This window comes from Dromaius novaehollandiae, chromosome 4 (assembly GCF_036370855.1).
Source record: "Dromaius novaehollandiae isolate bDroNov1 chromosome 4, bDroNov1.hap1, whole genome shotgun sequence".
In the NCBI taxonomy this organism is placed as follows: domain Eukaryota; kingdom Metazoa; phylum Chordata; class Aves; order Casuariiformes; family Dromaiidae; genus Dromaius; species Dromaius novaehollandiae.
In genome coordinates this window covers 54,102,991-54,120,766 of record NC_088101.1, presented here as the reverse complement: position 1 = coordinate 54,120,766, position 17,776 = coordinate 54,102,991, and the positions used below count along the sequence as shown (strand labels likewise).

Here is a 17,776-nt window from a genome sequence, read left to right as displayed (position 1 = left end):
CTGAGGTAAGGTAGTGCAAAGATCCTTTGTTGAAAAACACAATGGCCGGTCATATAGCAATGAAGCCCAGCCACTCCTCCAAGTAGCTCCTAAGCATTGTGGCATCTTGTGATAGGTAGGAAGACATCTCCTGATCCCTGGCAGGCAGGCAGGCAGGCCAGCAGGACAGGCCCACCGTAGCTGCTGACACGTAGGTAGAAAGGCACACCGTGACTGCTGGTATGTAGGGAGGAAGGCACATCATGATCACTTGCAACTCACGTGCACACATTCTGGCCACAAATCATAGTTACCACATGATCACTTTCTGTCTTAGAGATTCTCTGCTGTCTTACACAGTGCCATCCTGTTTTGGTCCCCAACAATAAACCCTCGAGAGTTCCTGAAGTGGGCACTAGAGGCAGTCAGAGGGCTTTTCTAGGCACCTCAACACTTTCCTCGATGGTCAGAATCAACTCCTTCTTTCTCATCCTTTCCTGTTTATATCTCTTCTTTCTCCTTGCAACTGTAATCCTAGGTAATAATGTATTTTTTCTTGTATGCCTTAGCAGACTCATGCCTTCAGCATGAAACAGAGGTTTGTGTTCTTGCTGGTGTGCTAGGGCCTATACAAAACTTTGGTTTGCTTACAGTGTAGCACTTTTTAATCGTATGGAAGTTTTAGTGAATTGATTGAAACCAGTTCACCTTCAATAATCAACAGTAAACTACCTAAATACAACTGACTGGCTTCAAATCTGACATCAGAAGAGTAGGTTACCTGGATTGGATGGCATTTTCCTCATACAAGTTTTAAGGAGCCCTCTGAGATACTACATATATAGATATACTTATATCTGTGTATATATTTTGCTGAATCGTATGCTATGCCGTCAATTAGTTTGGTTTAAAATGCTGAGAATTTTTTTTTACAAATGCATTGTTTTCTCTATTTGCCAGTTGTTGTTTTTTTACTCTTGTTCATTTGGGTCCCATTTTCAAACTTTACTCTGAAACAGGAAAAGCAGAAACTTAGTATTTTTAATGAAAGCTGAGATTCATACCCAAGCACAAGTCTGCAGGAGCTAGGACTTGAGAGAACGATCATGCTAGTGATACCGCATATAACAATCGCAATAGGTGGAACAGTTCTATCACTTCATTCTGGTAAAAATGGTACAATGCTTAGGAGAAGTCATCTGTTGGCTTAAACTGATATTATTCCACATATTAAAGCCAAATGGATCTGATTGTCATCTATACTAAAGGTCCTTTTACTTCTCTTGAAAAGTGTGTACAGGGGCCTAGAAGTGAGTGTAGATTCAGTTTTTGACCAGTTTAATATCACTTTTCTCTGTTGGGGGGAGATAAAGGGTTTAGAAAAGGAACTTCAGTTTCCAAAGCTGGAAATAAACTAGTCTTAGCACTAACATTATCCTTTACGTGCTCCAGTGGCTTGGGAATAAAGTGGAAAGGAATTTGTGAGACCAGCCTACTAGTTTTCTCATCCAGAGATGACTTGCCCTGAGTGGCTTTCTGAGATTTTTTCTTCTTTTTGTTTCTGATTGCCAAAAGAAAAAAGATAGAGATTTATCCAAACACGACTGAGACGACTCTCCTGCCTTTTAGGATTCTCTCCAACTTCTTTGAATACTTATTTATATTTTTAAGTAAAGATTAATCCTTGCTGTATCTCAGCATTTCCACAATGGTAAAATGTATATGTATAGGTTATATGGATATCTTAAGCACGATATCTTTTTTCTTGGTTTTCACTTCTCCATAGGGACTGAAAAAGCATGCATTTCATATTAATAGTATAGATGACAGACTTTAGGATGCTTTTTCTAAATGTACATTTAGAAAAATGTACATTTCACTTTTTTCTTTTTTTTTAGTTTTGATTCTATTTCTGCCTTTGCAGCAGAATAAGTAATTGCTCGGAATGAAATATTTAATGACTGTTAGCTTAAACTTACTGATGGTACCATGAAGTCCTGTTGTGCGTATCCAAAATAGTTTAAGATATTAAGTTGAAAGGAATTATTCTTAATAAATATTTCTTTTAGTCTCATTTTAGATCAACAGAAGCTATTAAACCCAGTGCTAGAAAATTAGAATTAATTACAGTTTTATCTCTTGTAAAGTTAATATTTTCAGTTTCAGCTTCCCATGGTTTAGCTAAGCCTTTTAAACTGAACTCTGCATTCCATTTATGAATAAATAGGTGCTGCAAAATAATGAAACATGTCCCTTTTCTGGCTTTCATAAGGGAGTTTAGAGCCCATGACACTGTAATGACTCCAGTGCTGCCTTCTCAAAGAGAGATGATGACAGATTGTGTTAATTATAACAAATGTCAGTTGTTGAAATGATTTATTGCATGAACAATGATCGCTTAGACACTGTAGAGTGGAGGCCATGCAAGTCTGTTTGGTATGAATACAAACAAACTCAATTTACAATCCCAGAAAAGAAATTGGTCTTAATAGCTTTGTAGACCAATTGATACAGTATTATAGATAACTAATTAGCATACTGATCTCATAAGCATCATGTCTATTTAGATAAAGCAAATGGGAATCAAATTTACAATGGGGTTATGTGGCCATATAATTTTAAAGAAGCTTTTTGGTCTCAAATACATGTGCTTAATGTGCTTCATTCCATTGCAAACAGCCAAGATTTGATATGTTGTGTCTGTTTTAAAAGATAGATATGGAAAAATGTATTTAAAAAATTAATAAGCAAGTATTTTATTCCTTTATTGCTTTTTCATAAGCTGAGGAATGTTTTTAATGGGAAAACATCCTGACTGATAGGCTTTTAGATGGCATTAATAAGGTATTAATTGTCTTTTACTTGGAAAAAGAGGTAAAGTTATTTGAGCTGGATTTGAAGCTGTTGTCTTTACTGTTATTTGAGATTAATCTTGGTTTGTTGAACACAAGACAAAAATACATACAGAAAGGAAAAAAAAGAACTTGAATGACATAAAATTTAGCTCTGTTTCTTTTACTGACTGACTTACAGCCTTGCTGCTGAAGAAAAACAGAATAAAAGCGCTGTTATATCAACTACTTGGAGACCTGGCATACTTGTACCAATATCAGACTGCCTAAATCATTGATTTTAGCTACATTTTCAGTCACAATCTCGCAGATGTTTTGCAGAAATAAAGTGTTAGCTACCAAAGCAAGTTATTTCTAACAGAAAGCAAGGAAGGTAAAGAAAGGAAAAAGACAAATTGAGCATGAAAAAGTAAAATGAAGTTGAGGAGTAGGACGAGAGGGAACACAAGAAGTTTCACATTCTGCATTAGTACCCAGAATTGTTTCCCAGAGAAGAGGAGCAATCTTTCTGTTTCGTTCAGTCTAGTCAGAATATTTTGCAGACTGTGGATGATAAATGCCCAGTTATGGCCAGGTGGATACTAGTGCCCTACGCAATTAGGGGCATGACAGCTATAAAAAGAAAGTAATTCTTTTGATTCACTTATCTTTGAGTACCAATATCATATTAGGAACCTCAAACCATGAGACAGAGAAGTCCAGCATACTATTATTTTATCTGTCACTCAGACCTAATTTACAGCACTTAATGACCACCTAAACATCAGCATCTAGGACATACGATACCATAACATATGGAGGGACCTCTTCAGAAAGTCATGGCTTTGCTGTAGCTCCTGTGTCAAATTGCCCAGCATGGAAGTATCAGCTGGCACTAAAATGGCACTAGATGCCTCTCTTTAGACATCTGAATGTCTCCCTTAATTTCCAGTCTTTCATGGGCACAAGTGTCACACAGTCTTTGAGCTGCATTAGTGGACATTTTGCTTCAGCAGATTCAGGCTCTCTAGGTTTAGGTTTTGCTAATTTGTATGAACAACGTTTTAGAAGAAAATGAGTTGGATTTTCATTAGCGTGAAAGCTACTAAGTATAAGCCTGTATGACTTTCATCTACAGGGTATACTCCACCTCATAGATACTTCTGGCTACAAGTTTCATTCGTGTGGCTAGCAATACAGGATCAGGATTTTGACAACTATTCTACAAACTGAAAAACAGAGAAAGATGCTGGATAAGGTAAGGTTTCCATTCACAGACCTTAGTAAACTGAAGCTGATTAATCTCGGTCCTCGTACAAAAGAAAAGGTAGTTTGTGACTGTACCTAAAGCACGATTTCTCTCCTTTTCCTAATCCTACAGAAAACTTTCCAAACAACATATCTGGGAGAGGAAGTAAAGAGAGAAGAAGAGCAGGGCAAAGAAAAAAATCTCTCATCTACAGCCTGAAGGGAAGAAAATTTATCTTACTCTTATCAGTTGGGCCTTCTTTTCTTTGTGGATATTGGAGTAGACCAAGAGGGGAAAACAGAAGTTTTGGGGTTATAAGCAAAGCTACTTACACAGAATATTCCTACACTACTGAAAATATCCCAATCAAAGGAAGTTTTGACCCTAAAATTTCTTTTATTAAAAGGTTAATGAACACTGATAGGAATGAAGATGATGATACTCATTTTTACAGGGTTCAAGATAATCTAGGGATATGACGTAGTTTCTCTTTTTTCCCACAGTGCCAGGAAGAGTTAGAATAAGCAGATAGCAAAAAATTCGCTCTCTAACCTCCAAATTCCCAGTTGCCCCTTATTTTCACAAAAGGCTTTAAATGGCCATTAAGATTTCATAAAACACACATTCTGTGAGGAGATAATTTATTTCTTGTTAGGATGGTAACTCATGCTAATTAAGATGAATTGTTTCTAATTAATTGAAACCTGGCATTTGTAGACTGAATTCTAAATGTCTGCGAAGAACACAAGAATCAGAATCAGATCAATGTTACTGATTTTTCAAGTGTGTGGTTTAAATTCCTGGATATTCATTACTTATGTGAGTATTTATATAATAAGATCTCGGAAACCTAGGTGAAAAATCACTTGCTAACTCTGAGTGTGATTGAAAACTACGGTTTAGTAGGACTACACACACTAAAAAAGCACTAGTAATTATGTATACCTGCCTGAGTAAGGTTTTAGGGTTGCTGTTGACTATTTATTTGCCTGAAAAGAAGAGAGTGGAACAGATACTGCCACATACAGAAAGAGAGTCGCATAGATGGGCGGAGCTGCTGCTGAAATAGCTTCTTGCCATCTCTCCTCTGACTATATGAACATTAATATGGTATTTCAAACTCTTTCCTTCCCCTTTCTTTATCCAGTTGCTCCCTTTCCTAACTTTACTCTACTCTTTCTCTCAAATTTCTTCTATTTGATGAGAGGAAATACTGGGGAGATAGGAAATTACTTAAGAACACATTTAGTTTTCTACCAGGAAGGTCTATTTAACCCATTTGATCGAAGTAGTATCTCATTAGAACTCACTGTAACAGAAATAAAATTCCTAAACCTAAAATCAGCGCTGTTGAGGACAGGGCCCAGAGACTGAATTTTTTGTTTAGAAAACATAGGCTAATCATTATTTATTAAAGGAACCATTTTTTACTTACATTGCATATATCATTGCAACAACAAAAACTGTGCACTCTTTCAAATCCTTCTCTTCATTCAGACTACGGGACAGCATAGTAGGTATGGACAGTGCCTTCTTCAGGGCTACTATTTTTTCATAAGGCAAAGAAGAGACAAGAATTTATCAGTAGTTTCCTTGTTAACTTATTCACTGTAAGAAACAGAAAATGAAACAAGAGATGCTTATCAACCAAAACCATACACAGTGAGACCCTGGATCTTGAAAATATAGGCCATTCACAGTCCTTACAGTCTTCCTCTCAGTGTTGGTTATAGTATCCCATTTCATGTTCTTCAGAAATACCTTCAGCACTCCAAGGCTGTCATCATAGATGGTATAGAAATATGCTTTATATGATTCTGGTGACCTAGATAACATATAGCAGGCTTGGGAATGCACTGTTATGATAAAACACATTACAATGGCACTCAGCACCTCTTTTTCCATGTTTCTTACTACCTTTACTGGAAGCTCACCTGGCAAATTAAAAACACTAGCCCTCCAATAATTCATATTAGTAAGGCTGAGCAGGTGTAATAGAAATGTGAGCTTCACTTGACAAGGCATATAATATTTTTTTCTATTAAGTGAAGAGTTAAAAAGAAGTATTTGTCTGCCACTGCGAGATTTCCTTCTCTGGATCTCCTTCTGAGGCTGTGCAAGAATGACTAAGGTTGTCTTTGAACTTGAACTAAAACCTGTAGAAGTCATTTGTCTCTGTTGTAGTGCCTGCTTTTATAACCTGTCATCAGTCTGCACTGTCCTTAGAAACTACAGAGACTACCAGGTTGACCTTGCACCTGATGACCTCCAGCATATATAGCACATTTTAGAATATATCCAGACTTGCATGCCTTAAGCACAGGAGGCGCCTATTAGCACTTCCCTGGGCTCGTGGGCCTTTTCTTGGGCCATCCCTGCCACTACTGCCTTTAAGTAGAAGGGGAGGCAAAAAACATCTAAATGAGCTCCAAGAAAGGCCTTAATTCACACAGAACAAGGCAATAGCATTATAATGTAGTACTGTGACTGAACACACTGGGGATAGCTTTTGAGTGAGTTTCAAGTTACAGTGTAGGCAGCAGAAGGGTTACTCATGAGTACAGTGATGATCTCAAGATCAGCCCTCAAATTAAACATTTGAACTTGGTCTATTTCCTAAGAAAATATGGTTTTTTTTGATTCAGTTAATGAATTAGAAGGAGCCAAGGCTTTTTTGGACAATAGCGGGATTGACTGTGTGGGGCTGATGGAGAGACTGAGCTCTGATGCTACAAGAAGTGCTGCCTTCTCCCAATTTCTTTCATTACAGAGTTTAAGGAAGAGTTGTAACCATGATCTACTTCATCCACTTCAAGTGAAGTTGAAATCCTGTTAGGACTTAATCTGCCGAACTCAATATATAACATATGGGTTTCTTCTTTTTACTCTTCTCTAAAATGCTTTCTTTTCCAAGAATGTACTATAGGGTCACTCACTTGGCCTAGGTCACCTCAACGCTTTCATTCTGCAGAATAGTTTGTTTTCTTAAAGAGCCACAAAGGCTGTTTCAGATAAGCATGAAGGAAGAGGAAAACTCAAGAAGTTCTTGCTTGCATAGAGAAGTATGTATAGTGTTTTAGGCTGTTATTACAACTAGATATGAGCTAAATCATGTTGGCAGTTAATGCTCTGTATGATGGCTTTTCGAAAGAATTACATTTATTTTTTTTATGGGAGTAGTCTAGCAATACTTCTGCAAGCAAAGCCCCCAAAGATATTAATGGAAGATTGCCTGAATAAAAACTCCAGCATCAAGCATTTTATCTTAAACAGCAAAATCAAGGAAACCACTACAAAGACAAATACTATACACAATGTTTCTTTAAATATGTGCCAGATAAATAAATAACCTAGGGCATATCTGAAGGTTTCTTGCACTCATAACTAGGGATTATAGTTTAACCATGTGCACTGTAAGTTATTTGTTACACGATGGAATAAATATATATTTATTTCAGATACCAATTTAAAAAGAAGATAAACATGGACAGAACAAACTTTTATTACACCAAAATACAGTTAATCATCAGGTAAGGTCTTTCCTAAAACAAGTCCATAATCTAGTCTCACTGGAGAAATAAAAGAACGTATGTGTTGTTAAGATCTCACACTGAATATATTGTAAATCTTTCATCTCGTGGTGCAGAGGTGTTCTTCTTTCTGGCACGTAGTACTTATGCATGCTAAAAAAAAATAAAAATTCCATTCTTCTTTTTCTTGGCAACTGAAGTATTTCTTCTGCATTTTCTTTTCTACTTCAAGATGGGAATTATGGACTCTGAAAGTAAAACAGAAACCCATTTAAAAAAGACTAATCCATTTAGGGATCAATACAGGCTTTCTGGAGGTCTATAGTCAGTGCACCCTGCTGAAGGTAAGATGTTTGTATGAGAAATGGTGGAAAATATGAGACTCTAAAGCACATTATTTGGCATCAGCTGTACACAAGATTCGTTCATTCGTTCATTCATTCATTCTTTCATTCAGTAACGAACTATCAGATGACCTCATGCAGAGGTGTAAAAGGTTACATGCTTTCCATTACACCCTTGGGGCTCCCTGCATTGATGATTAACTCCCATTTTTGCAGATGGCAAAATAGTTGCTCTCTTCTGCTGGTGTCCAGTGTTTGATAAAGAAAAACTGCAGAAATACTAAACCAAAAGAGCAGTTTGCAGAAGTACAGCTAAGCATTTCAAATTCTTAAGCACTGGGGGAGGAGGATGCCTGTCTTTAGCCTAGGAGTTCAAGAAACAGGAGTGCATGTACAATCAGGTCCAAGTACAGTTGCCATTTCTGCCCTTATGGGATGCTGTTGGAGAGCCCTCCCAGCGTCATTCACCACCAGTACCTCAGAAAGCACAGGGACAGCACAGGGAGCCTGTGGTCCTCCTTTAGCCTTTGTGCACTAGTCAGCTCCTGCAGACGTGCCCAGCGAAGGCAGGAGACTCCGGTTCGGTTTGTTGTACTGGTGGTCACCACGTTGGGTCAATGTCAGTCAGGTCCTCAGCTGCTAGACACTTTCTTTAATTTTATTGCAATCCTAAGGACTTATCAAAACGATAAGGACACAGAGTTTGAATCCTTTTATTAACAGGTGTGTAAGTGTAACACATAGCGAGTTAAACTTACAGCAGAAGCTGGAGCATTTAGTGAGCTAAACGTACCAAAATCAGTGTGTTACTCTTTGAAATAGAGTCATCTGATTGCTATAAAAAACAAAGTAACATATCTTTACAGATTCAAAAGCACTGTCATATTTTTTGTTTTAGCAGACCCTTAAATGCAGGAACACTGTAATGATAAATCCATGTCTTAAACCATTATGTAGTGTATAAACAACTTTCATTTAAAATAAGCATATATTTTTAGGTGATCTTTTAAATCTCTATAGCAAATGTGAACCATAGAAAAGACAAAAACTCATAGCATCTTCTCTGGCTCCGAAGAATGTTTTCCTGTGAATGCACTAGCAGTGAAATAAATAGTTGCTTAAAGCAGGAACATGGAAACCATAGAATCCCAGCTAGTCTGGGAAAGGATTGCTGTGAAAAAGAACTACAGTTCTGAGGTAATATTGAAATTATTTCTACCAACTATGTGTTTTAATCTCCTCAAGATAAGAAGTAAATTGGCAAAATGCAGAGCTAAAATTATAACTGAGTTCTAAAGGGAACAAAATAATTACCGAAGAACTTGGTTTCTTGTTTCCTGAGGTATCATAATCTAATTTTAATTTTAAAAAATTTGGCACTTCTTGTAAATATCAGCTTTATCTTCACTCTCTTTTGTTATTCAAATATTATGCAAATGTGGATTTTACACAGCATTTTACTATGGAGTAAAATGATAGTTCAGGTCTTAAATACTGAAATAAATAGGCACCCCAAGTCTGTAGAGTACGTGATTTAAAACTCTGTAAGCAGCCATTTTATCGCAGAAGAAAGCTATTCACTATTTTCTACATGATCTTTAATTAACAGTACCACTCCAACTGTTACATAAAGAAAATGCTGTAGGTTAATTAACACAGTCATTTTAATAGAATCATATTTGTTTTATCTGAAGCTAGATCTCAGGAAAGTGTCTTTAACACAGGTAACTTTAAGCACATCATCTCTTAAGGCCACTGCTAAGATGATTCATACACTTTGTGTGTCTTTCTACCTCAAAACAAACTGCGTAAAAACTGTGCTTGAGAGGTTGCAGGGCATCAAGCTATTGTTCTTCATCAGAAGGTTAAATTTGTTCCTTACATTTCCTTAGGAAGTGCTTGAGTACTAATCCATATGCAGTCTAATTATGGAGACTCCGAATAAAACTTTGTGTCTTTGCCAGGGTTGATCCTTTTTTCAGCAGATTCGGGAGTGCTGAAACACGGTGGTGGTCACAGACCTGAAAAGGACACAAGGTTCTCAAATTAGCTACGGTCACTTGGCACATCTTTAGAGGTGACTATTGCTATTTTCAGTTCCTGGCAGCAAATGTTGAACAAAAGCAAGCAGTACCTAGAACATTTATCATTATAAAACAGTTCTGAGACAGCTTTTTCCAAAGGTATATTTTTGATAATGCAGAAGCAAGACAATAAAGAATAATCAGAAGAAAAATCAGAAGAAACTAAAGTATAGCCAGAAACTTGCAGATCATTTATTTATTTATTAAATTTATAATTTTTAAGGTTACTCAGTGCAAAAGCAGCAGTATCCATTCAGTAGTATTTGTTCTGTGCAATAATCAAAGGACAAGTACTATTTCTCTTTCTCAGAAAACAAATACTTTGCCCGGTTTTCATAAATAAGTGTGATGGCTTTTGGCCTTTCATTTGTCTTTTCAGAACTATTAGTTACAAATAATCCTTTTAGGTATTGGTCTAGTGAAGAAGACTCTCCTTTTAGCCTACTAAAATTGTGTAGATTTGGAGTATTCTTGTCAAGTATTATTATGTTTGGAGTCATGGATTTTATCTCTCGAGAACTGCAATTTCCAGGAGGCTCTACTGGGTACGTTTCAGAGGTACAAAATGTGTGTAATATTCAAGTAATCATTTTTCATGATAAGAGTAAAAAGCATCAGAGGTAGAAAAGAATTAATTCATCTGCTCCACTTCCATTGCTAGTGTAGGGTTACACGTAACATATCTGCCCCAAACACTTTCCCTATTTGTGGGATTGTGACTTAGAGTATAGTGAGGAAAAGTTTTATCCTCTACCTTCTTTGCGCTATACTGCAGCAGAAGCTAAAAAAAAAAAGGTATCTAAAAAAGGTATAAAGTGTACATATAACTTATTTTTTTTTAATGTAGGCCCAGCATGGGAAAAATTGGCAGGTTCTCAGGTGAGATTTTCAAGTGCTATCTCCAAGTCTTTTAATATTTTGAAATGTCAGTAACCTGCTCTTGTGCTAGAGCCACCAAGAACATTTTGCTATTTTGGTCCAACTAAGAGTTAATGTCCCAGCTGTATATACAAAGAAATTGTATATGTGTGGATACATTAAACCCATTGGTAGACTGTAAAATATACATTAATCTTTGCTTTTCCTGCAATGGGATAGGTGCTTTATTTTTTCAACAAAAAAGTAATTCCTTTGAATACATGTTAAAGGACAATGTCAATATTCTTTCCTCAAAGACGGCTGTTGTATGTATTTGAAAACAGGGTTTTGCCTGAGCTGGCCTCTTCCTGCATACACTTTTAATTGGAAAGAAAGAATGTAAAATCTAAATTATGTAATCGACCTTTAAATCATTTATTATAAATCTGTTTTTCAACTGAGAAGAAAATAATCTCCTCATAATTGCTCTTATATAATTGCTTTTCTTTATTTTTAATACAATATACATAGCACAATAGCACTTAAAAAAAAAGTTGTGACAGCACATTAGTAGTTCTTAGTACTCTTTTGGGGTGGATGAAGTCACATTGGTCTTTTGCCTAGTCATAATAAATTCAACACTTGAACTAATTCACCAGAAGAGCTCAGATATTTCTCTCTTTTTACTTAGTTCATCAGATTTTTACAGCACAAACTGCAAAAACAAATACAATTATCTAACATACTGTTCTGAAATACAGCCATTATTTCCTAGAATACTACTAAAACCAGTCATCTCTACAGATCTTTTTCTCAGTTATATGACACAAAAAGTAGAAAGCCCTATGCAGTGGCAAATATTGCAAATAAGATATGGAGTATGGATTTGCTTTCATCAAGTTTTGCCAGTGGCAAGAAGAAAAGAAAACTGTAAAACTTTATTATAGATTAGAATTGTCAGAATTCTAATGACTAGTATTTGTTTTGTAACTGGAGATCTTTGCAAACATGATCCATAGAATATAGCACGTTTTTTTTTTGGGGGGGGGGCGGTGTTATTCTGTTTGTGAGGAGATAAAGTAGGTAGGTAATTATAATTAATAGTATTACATTCATTTTTTTCAAAGTTATGCAGTTCTGTCACATATTTAACATTTCAAAGGAAACTGGTACCTTCTTCAACCACATTCATTTCCAAGGGAGTTAAAGACAAACTGATGAATATTTAACCATCAGGCTGCCCTTGGTATTTTTTACTAATGTTCTTTTCCAAAACATTTCCATTTTCTAACTGGAAAGAGGTAAGATATTTATATAGTCGGTTGAAAACTCCAGCAGTTTGCCTTAAAGTTTCAAATTGCTGATATGAATGTATGACCTAGTAGATGTAATGTAAATGTATAAACCTAGTAGAAATCCAGTATAGCAGTAGCAATTATAATGAATTCTACTGAGAAGCAGAATTCAGACTGATAAGCAAAATATAGTGACCATTCTAGAGGAATCTTCAGGTTTAGTCATGTTCTCTGAGATACTCCACTATAGAGATGTAAAGGGTAAAAAACTTGATTCAAGGTGGAACAGCTAAAAGGATGTGATAATCAGCACTAGTACCAGCAAAATCGTTCTGATGCCACCTTTAGGAAAATCAACCAAACAGAATTGTTACAGGTGTCAAAGGTCTTATGATGTATGCCAAACTTGGAAAATATGTGCTTGAAGATATGTTATTATGTGCCCAGAGTTAGCATACATATTGTTAGCATACATATTTGATGTACGTATACATTTGTTAGCATATATATTGATCTGTAAAGATGCTGATGGTGCTTTGCAAATGCTGAAGCAGGAACTCAGTTCATATGGAGCAAAGAAATCAGTATGATGTACACTGGAATGAAATAACTATAACTTATGAAATAATTCTGAAAATATTTAATTTTTTTAAGAATTGAAAATTCATGGTTTGGTTTTGCTGCATTACTTTTTGTTCAAACTGGAATTAAAATTGTCCAAAATTGAGATTCAGTTTACTAGTTTGGAAGTTATGGTGAAAACCTTAGCAATAGTTTGACCAAGCTAACAAAAAGCATGTGTCTGAAATCTGTGAGCATGGTCAGTGGGAAAGAAATGCTGTTTAGGAACCAAAGCCTAATTGGACACTTCTGCATTGTATAAAACTTTGCTGATGTTTCACTTGGAAACTTGATATTTTGGTGCCTATATGACCAAATGATTTTTCTAGTTTTTACTTTTCATGAAAGATCTGGCAAGCTAGTGATTCAATAACGATGCTTCCATAAATTCAGTTCCCCACAGTTATTTTTTTGCTGGCGGAGGTTGCGTGGGCTGGAAACAGCTGGCCTGAGTCTGCAGTGTGCCCGGAACTTACTGTCACTGTGATTTAAAACTGAAGCAAAGACAGCAAGCTGACTTCAGTCCTGCAGCCACAAAGTGTTGATAATACTGTGTTCATTGTAAAATAAACAGGTTTAGTTCTATAGAGAAATTATTTTAAATATAAAGTATTTATAAGAAATCTAAAAAAATAATTATGACATCCAGTCACTTTCTTTTTGTGAATCTTACATGCCAACCGTTTGGGGAGGAAAGTGTCTTTTAAATGAACTTAGACTTTTGCACCTCACTACTTAACTGTTATTTACCTGGATGGTGCAAAACACTGCAGAAGCAACTGCCGCCAGATTTCTGCCCACAGGCGGTTTGTGCTGTCTTTGTGGGACACAATATGCAGTTCTGGGGCTGACTTCTTGCAGCTTCCCACATACTGCTTTCTTGAAACTCATCGCAACCTGATGGCACTTTCTTTGCTCTTTCCTAAAGTAATGCTAACATCCCTTCAAACTTAGAAGCAAGAACCTTTTGTTTTAAGTTAGATGCTACTTTACTGCAATTTGAAATCATCTAGTGAGCTTGTGCTTGAATATTTGTATTTGCTGAGTATTTTAGCATTTCCATTTACGAAAATGAGAGAAGAATACCATTTTGTCCAATTATTTCAGATATCGCATGGGTAGTCAGATATTATTAATTTTCACCTCTAGGCCTTTACATGTTTTCTCTCAGTAAATGAGCTCTTGCTGTCTCTATGGGATTTACATACAAATAATACAAATGTTACCTTCATTTTGCTGTCAACACTTTAACAATATGAAATTCTCACAGTAATAAAATGCAGCACCTTGTTAAACTTGTGGAAAGCATTAACACTGTTTAAGAGGCAAATTCATAATTAACATTGTGTTACTGTTTACCAAAAACACCAGTCCATTGTTGAAATTGTCTGCTATTGAAAATAAGTTTTAAAGTGATGTTCAAGCAAAAAAAAAAAAAAAAAAAAAAAAAAAAGCAATGTTACTGATTTAAGATGACACACAATCAAGGCTGGGAAAATGTGTTTGTACAGTCAAAATTGGTAAAAGGAAAATGAAAAAGTTGTATATGGCTCTTAATAGTTTTTTTTCCCAATATTTTCATGACAAACCATTCTGAGAAATATTATGGAATGCTTGCAGAAATGATCATACAAATACAAAAGTTAAAAAAAATTAAAAAGTAAAAAAGAGTAAAAAAACCTCTCTCATCTCTGCTACCCAGCTCTCCCAGTGAGAAGCTGCTGTATCTGTTATTGTTACCATTTGTCTGGCTTCCAAAGTGTGCACAGCTCTGAAGAGAAAAGATACTTAGGAAGATTACATATTGACTAAACTCAGGGCACTAAATTACCTCAATCTGCAGATGCAGTCTCAAATAAATTCTGCTAATTTTTTTGACTGGACATTGCTTTGCCAGGAGTGAAAACTGGTTTTTTTTTTTCTCCAAGAAATATGGATCAGCATCATCCAGTGAGAAAATAGGTTGTCACATGGTGAAGATCAAGAGTTTCACACAAAAACTTTGTGCATAAGTGGGTAATGCTTCTTGGAGATAACAAGTCACATTTGTTTTCCAAGTTGCTTAAATCTTTGTAGCAATGACTGCAAAGTCTGAAATTAATTTTTCATTTTCTTTGCTTTTTTTGCAAAGACATAGAGGTTATTGAAGTTTAGCTAACATATATTTGGCTATTTCATTCTGAGAGTCTTAAAATGTAACCTATTCTATTACAGACAGACATATTTATCTGGAAGAAAACACAATGCCATTTCTAAACTGTGGGTCATCATTTATCATGTATGGCCATTGTGAAAATAAAAGTTATAAAATTTTGTGTTAATTCAGAATTACAACTTATTCTATAAGGATTCCATGCTTTTCTACTTTTCCATATTTTATTTCTAATCATAAATTCCAGTGAGCTTATTCACTGTGATACCACACTCGTGTTAATAAATCTGATGCAGCCTCCTAAAACTTAACAATTTGAGGACTGAATGCATAATTTCTTACAGCTGTACAGAAGCATCCTTACCAATTTCAGGAATGTCTTGAAAAATCCCTAATCAATAATTTTTGAGGCTACAAATATGTGTGGTAGCAAAGCAAACACAAAAGCTTGAAATAGAAATACAGTATGAAGTGTGGTATAACTAAGGTTATAAGGTAGGTCCTGAAACTGTATCATCTTCACAAATTTCAGTGTGGTCCAAATAAATTTATGCATTCAAATACAATGCTAATTCACTTAATTTCTATAGCATGAGCTTGTGGTAAAACAAGCTATCTCCATCAAGCATTTTTCACCAGCAGCCCAAGTGAAACAAAATAATGATTTTATTTCCTTTCACAAATTTGCTTTTGTGGACTCCCCAGAGACACTGCTACATCTAACACAAGTCGACACACTTAAGGTCAAGAACTGAAGTGAATCTGAAGTTATATTAACAAGAACCAGAGGGTATATGTGACCGTTCAGGAACTGAAGCCTTACTAAATATTGCCACTGTGTATTTATGGGTATAGAGTGATTCTGCCTCCATCACAGATCTGTTAAAGTAAAAGCTTCCTGAAGGCGAAGGCTCCTGTTGGTATGATCCATACAGACATCTGGGCCGTTGTGCAGTGTCAGTCAAAAAAGAGACACAGACTGGGACTGCTGATGTTTGAGGTGACCGCCTTAATAATCTGTCTCTTGGCTGCACTGATGTGTCCGCTGCTCTTTACAGCCAGAAATTGAGACATCTCCCCAGCAATGGCTTCCTTAAAACCCCACATATTTCTATGAAAAGTTATGTTTTTGGAGAACTGTCGTTCCCTCACATGCTTCTCATTCAATCTTTCAAAAAACAGTACAAATACAATACTGAAATAAATTAATCATAATAAAAATCCTTTCTGGCCATAGCGCTGATATACCAGCTCCAGCTGAGAATTATTTTATTAGCACCAGCTGAGAATTATTTTATTAGCATGACAAGAAAATGATCCTGTTTTCACCTCATAAAATTGATGTAGCTTGTTCCAGCTAATCTATTTTTATGTGAAAAGTAAACCTAACCAGTAAGGAAGATCAGGAGTGTAAGGATAAAGTGAGAAGTGACAAAAACTTAGCTGAATTAGACCTTCAAAAGGAAATTATAAGAAGCATCTTTTAAACAAATAAAACAAAACCAGAAAAGGAAGATGAAAGAAAGAACTAAACAATTAAAGGAATTCTTTTCCTTAGATTTTAGTAAAAAGGGTGATGTTGACCACAAAACTAAAGCGCAATGATTAATGGAAATGACACTACAGAAACAGAAATTACCACAGCTGAAATAAAAGCTAAATTCAAAGAATTCAGTGTAAGAAAAACAAATATGACCAAAGTCGAAACTATACTAAGTCCAATTATTGCTGCTAAGTAACAGAAGTAACAAGGATTTTGAGAGTGTGATTAATCGACAGTTAGATAATGGACTAACACATGAAGATGGATGTGCAGACCAGAAAATGTTCAGATATGGCATGCAAGTGTGTATTTCGTGAACTGAAGAGACAGTGCAGCCAGTGACTGGAGCTTGGAAGCGTGTATAGTGCAAGAATAAAGTTGGTAACCAAGGGACTTCAGGGTGGTCTCCTGATGGAAGATGCCAGCTGACAGAAGACTCCATAGGGGACTGCACAAATTTATGTGTGCATATAGAAATTGTATATCTCTGTATTATATATATATACATGTATATTTATATGAAAATAATGGCTTGGGGTTTGGCGGATCTAAACTACTGAACATTTAGACTCCCCTGTTTCCTCTTTGGTCACCCATCCATGTTGTTACGCTTGCTCTCTACAGCTGCCCTGAATAAAGAAATATGAGCGATAAATTTGGTGTCACATTGAGTTATGTAGCTGGCCAAGGTTGGGTAAATCCAGTTCCTGAAAAGGTGTGACAGAAATGGATTTTCCAACAGCAATTTCTGATCAGTAAGCGAGTAGTTACCTCCTGAACTGCTTGGAGTCAGTTGGGCTTGGTGGCTGTGGCCACCAGGCAGCAAACCTGGGAAACAATAATCCACACTCAGTGTGCTTGAGTTGGTGGGTGAGCTGGAGATGCTGCTCAGTCTTCATGAGAGGATCTGAAAGAACAGAATTCAGGTGTTCAGCAGCAAAAAAATCTTTTATAACTTTCTCAAAATGACAGCACATCTTGTCAATAAAGGATATCAGACACATATTTTTTTTAAAAAAAACAACTGTGATTGGGAATCTTTTTTTGGCAACTATAGACTCTTATTCTGTCCTCAAGACTTTAGAATAAATTTATAACAAACAAAAACAAAATATTTAGAGGGAAATAGGTAGTACCTTAAAGTGTAAACATATGAGAAGTGAGATGTGAGAGAAACTTTTTACCTTACATTGGTAAGAAAATTTTCTAGACAACAGAAATACAGATCTGGTTTATCTAGGCTTTAGGAAAGTATTTAACACCTGCAATAAATAAAATATAGATTCATTT

At 35.9% G+C, this 17,776-nt stretch overlaps 1 long non-coding RNA gene across 1 annotated transcript; it reads right to left on the bottom strand.

Annotated features, from left to right (window-relative positions):
- Nucleotides 1-7,519: 7,519 nt before the first annotated feature.
- Nucleotides 7,520-17,391, bottom strand: LOC135328395 (uncharacterized). Its single transcript, XR_010389227.1, has 4 exons — nt 17,258-17,391; nt 9,816-9,954; nt 8,411-8,609; nt 7,520-7,837 (listed from the first exon to the last, which is right to left on the bottom strand). It is a non-coding gene; the product is annotated as an uncharacterized LOC135328395 (long non-coding RNA).
- Between the last annotated feature and the right edge of the window lie 385 nt (nt 17,392-17,776).